We start from the raw sequence: 4043 nt of genomic DNA on the forward strand, positions 1-4043 counted from the left end.
ACCTTAGTCACAATGGGCTCTCTTCCTGCCAATCACAGCAGAGAGGTGGAGCCCAAATTCCCAGCTCTCTCCCATAGAGCTGGTCATTCCAGAAGAAGATACCAGTATGTTGGCAGGACCGTTGTACTGGCTGTGGGATAAAGGAAGGCCTTCACTCTGCAGGGCGAGCTCTCTGCTAGCTGCCCCCGACGTACACTCATGTTGAACATTTAACCCCAGTCATTTTTGTTTTCTCCCCTGAAATGAGGTGACCCCAGTTCCTTTTAGGCACCTCCCACCTGCATGGGAGAGCACACGGCAGCCAGGCTCCAGAAGCTGTGCTGGCTACTCATCACTGTCTGGTAGGGTTGCCAACTGTCTGGTAGGGTTGCCAACTTGGTAATATTTAAAAACTGGACACTCCAGCAGGAGTGCTGGAACCTCCCCTGACCCGCCTCTTCCCCCCAAGGCCTCACCCTGCCATGCCTATTCCCCCCAAAGCCCCACCCCTGCCCTGCCTCTTCCCCTGAGGCCCTGCCCCCCATCCACTCCTCTTCCCTCCTCCCCCCATCACTTGCTGCTTTTCCCCGCCCACCCCGGGTCAGGAGGGACTTGCTTGTGGAACCGGGTCCTGGAGCTGCAGCTGCCCAATGAAGGTAGGAGGCGGCCCCGACTGAGTAGGGGCTGGTGCAGGTGATGACCCAGCGCCTCCCTGCCTCCCCCACCTGCAGTAACCAGACTTTGGGTGTCTGGTCAGATGTCCTGTTCCCTATGCCAGTAGATCTGACCGGACACTGTCAGGTCCCCTTTTCAACAGGACATTCCGGTCAAAATCTGGGCATCTAGCCAGCCTAGTCTCTGGGTGGAGTTTAAGGTATTGGTTGTAACCTAGAGCCTGGCTGTGGGATCACTACTCTCCCCAGGCCATACTGCCACAGTTGTGATCAGCAGCGGTGCATGAGCCGGATCCACCTCGTTATAAAAGAGAAGGGGCAGCTGGCAAGGTATCCGCTGGGAGGGTTCCCCAGTTCTGGAACATAGAATCATAGAATATCAGGGTTGGAAGGGACCTCAGGAGGTCATCTAGTCCCACCCCCTGCTCAAAGCAGGACCAATCCCCACATGTTCCCCACCCCTGGGTTTGAAATAGCCTGGATCTGATGGCTTTCTGGGCGCACTGCAGAAGACACTTGTGCAAGAAGGGGGTTGGAGAGCGCCGAGGTGGTGATTCCCAGACAATGAAGGGGTGCAAAGGAGTTTTGTAGGTGGCTGGCTGACTGAGCTTCTTCTGAACTGATCATCTGAATGCTGCTAGAATAGATAGTGTATTGATAATGGTGTGTCAGCCTAGAGCCTTGACTAGACATCTTTTTATTCATTTTTAAATAGAAATAAATATTCAGCACTATGTTTATGACATTATCGCCTAAAGGCCAACCGGGGACAGGGCCTCACTGTGCGAGGCACTAGCACCTAGCTCTTACACGGTGCTTTTCACCCATAGCTCTCAAAGAACTCAGTATCATTAACTTCATTTTGCACATGGGGAAACTGAGGCACGGGCTGTGACATGACTTTCCCACAGTCACTCAGCAGGCCAGAGGCCTAGAACCCATGTCTGCTGAGTCCATAGGGCTCTAGCTAGTCCCTTCCCCAAGGACCTTGCAGGTTAAATAGACAAGACAGGCAAAAGGGGCAGGAGGCAGAGTGATCAGCATATTAGTGCCACCATTTGGGGAAAAGTTGGGGGGTTTGGGGGGATTTTTGTTTGTTTGCTTTTGTTTTTTAGCTTCTTTGGGTGGGGGTTAGCTCGGAGGAGATTAGCTGAAGACAAGGGAAAGGAGCGGGGGGGGGGGGGGGGGGGGCGGGGCAGGGGAGCAGGGAGGGCACTCAGCACAGGGGAGAGGGACAGCAATGGAGTATTTGTGGCTGCCAGGTTCGGTCAGCTTGCTGGACTGGGGCTTTGGTGCAATGCATTGTCCATGGTACTCAATAACTCAAGGCAGAATGACCTGCCCTCCTCCCATCAGCCTGCATTGCCCAGCAGTCCTGGGGGCTTTGATTGAGACACCTGAACTCATTAGAGCCCATATGACTGACAAGAGATTAGGCCAACCTGCGGTTCAGGGGAGAGGTGAAAGAGCTGTGGTGGAGGTAAGACTTTAGATAAAACCAGTTACTGGGGGTGGGTGTATATCTGCTGGTGGACCTGGAGCAGAGAGGAGGACAGAATTGTGGTAGGAGTTAGTGGTGAGTAGAGCTTTTGTAAGTCTATCAGGAGGTGGGGAGGATTAAAGCAGGAAACTCTAGTTCCTCCATGTTATTTGGCTTTTTGTTCTTGCAGTGTGTGGTGAGGCTAGCAGCTCTTTAGCATGCTGGTGTTTTGTGGCTTGTTCCCTGTGCTTGGCTTTGTTCTGAGAAATAGCTCTTCTGAAGGTCATTGTCAATTCTTGCCTCTTCTCTAAAAACCGTAGAGGGACAACGTCAGTTCAACTTGGTGCAAATATTGGGGGGGGGGGGGTTTCAAATCAAGCTCTCTATAGAGCCAGATGCTTGGTGAAATGTCTTTACAAACTGTTCTTGAAATGTTCCAATGCAAACAGTCCTCTTTAAATTAAACCTTTCCTGCAGTGTTTCACACCCTGATGTTACAGTACTACGAAATTGGTTACTTATGGACTTTATTACTTTAAATGGAGAGAAATGCAGATGGTGACCAAAAGTAATGCTAGTGAAGGAGTTGTTAAGCTCTCTGTCAACAGCCTAAGACAATGGCTCACAAAACAACTCTGCCTGAAGTTGTCATCCTTTAAAATATAAAGGCTTGGATAGTTTTTTCTTTTGGATTGTGATCCTCTGTGTCTGGGAGCTGGTGTAAGTGGAGGTTCCTTTGACTAACTTCTCCTTTCCAGGTAGCTTCCAGCTCTTGCCAAAACTTGTGGTGCTGTCAGTCACCAAGACATGGGAGTCATGCTAGGTAACGGCTGTAATTAAGAGTAACTCTTTTGATATAAAACTAGCTTTTGGCATGGTAGGTTTAAGCATGGTGTGTTAAATCCCCTAGCTAGAAGAGAGTTAATTGTACCTCATTGTCATGATATCTGAGTACCCCACTCTTCACTGCCAACACTCTTGTGAGGTAGGGCAGAGGTGAAGGCTCACTCCTCAAAGGCCCTGAGGCGTTGACATCCTTTTAGGCACCTAGAAAATCACAGGAACAACACTGTGATCCACTGGTCCTGAATTAGGCACCTTGGCTCTAATACAGTGACTGGGGAGAGAGAGAAGCCTTGGACTGTGAGCCACCAAAGCAGCATGCTAGGTGGGGCACAGGCTGCCTAAGGTAGGCACTGGGAGGTGCTGATGAGGGATCTGTCCTAAATTCTGCCCCTCTCCTGGAGCTAATCTGCTCTGTAGGGAGGCATCTGAGGCAACTCGCTCTGCGTAGGGAATGGGAACTCACCCTTTGGGCTTAGGCACCTCCAGCATTTCCTGTGGGAATAAATTAGGAGCCTGCTTTATAAGGGAGCAGCAGGAGGCGGTGGTGGTGCTCCCTTATAAAGCTTATTCCAGTGGTCAGAGCACTCACCTGGGGTGTGGGAGACCCAGGTTCAATTCTTCCCCTATAGTGGGCCTTCATGCCCTGTGTAGACAAGCCCCTAAATATACCTCCACAGGACTGTGTGTTAGCTGACACATGATCAATCCACTGTGATCAAGAAACAAGTCAAAACAGGATGCCCTGTGGCACCAGTGTAAATACACTGCACCTTCTTCCCCTGGGGTGCAAGAGTGAGCTGGCAATGCGCCCTTTGTAGTGCTCATTGTTAATGGAACATGGCTTGAGTTAAAATTTGTCTCAACCAACAACTCCTCCTGACACAGCTTGCCTAGCTGCTCTCTGCTGCAAACTGGCTGTCATGTGATGGCCAAGCAACTTAAAGCTGTTTCTCCTTTTATTTGTGACATCCCCACCTGCCTGCTGCTCCTCTTATGTTTGCTGGATGTGTAGTATTGGAATGGCTCCTAATGAATCTCTCTTGATGAACCTTGACGTAAGCTGC

The sequence above is a fragment of the Terrapene carolina genome, unplaced genomic scaffold, assembly GCF_002925995.2.
Source record: "Terrapene carolina triunguis isolate 2854851 unplaced genomic scaffold, T_m_triunguis-2.0 Scaffold402, whole genome shotgun sequence".
NCBI classification, from domain to species: Eukaryota; Metazoa; Chordata; order Testudines; family Emydidae; genus Terrapene; species Terrapene triunguis.